This window comes from Eimeria mitis, genomic scaffold, assembly GCF_000499745.2.
Source record: "Eimeria mitis Houghton genomic scaffold, Emh_scaff1557, whole genome shotgun sequence".
Taxonomy (NCBI): domain Eukaryota; phylum Apicomplexa; class Conoidasida; order Eucoccidiorida; family Eimeriidae; genus Eimeria; species Eimeria mitis.
Window position 1 is genome coordinate 2,601 of NW_013569770.1, and position 313 is coordinate 2,913.

Consider the following 313-nt stretch of genomic DNA (forward strand, 5'->3'; position numbering starts at 1 on the left):
ACAGCTGGCTGCAGCTAGCTACAGCTGGCTACAGCTAAGTGCTGCAAGGTGCGGCTTACTACGTCTATATATAGTTAGCTATAGCTAGCTACAGCTAGCTACAGCTAGCTACAGCTAGCTACAGCCAGGAGCGAAAGAGCAGGGTAGAGGCATCTGAGGGTCCCCGTGTTTTTGTTGAGGTGTATCTGCAGCTGGCTATAGAAAGGAGACAAAGGAGACAGCTGCTATATATACATATATATGTATATATATATATATATATATATATATATATATATATATATATATATGTACCTCTACATGTATATATGTG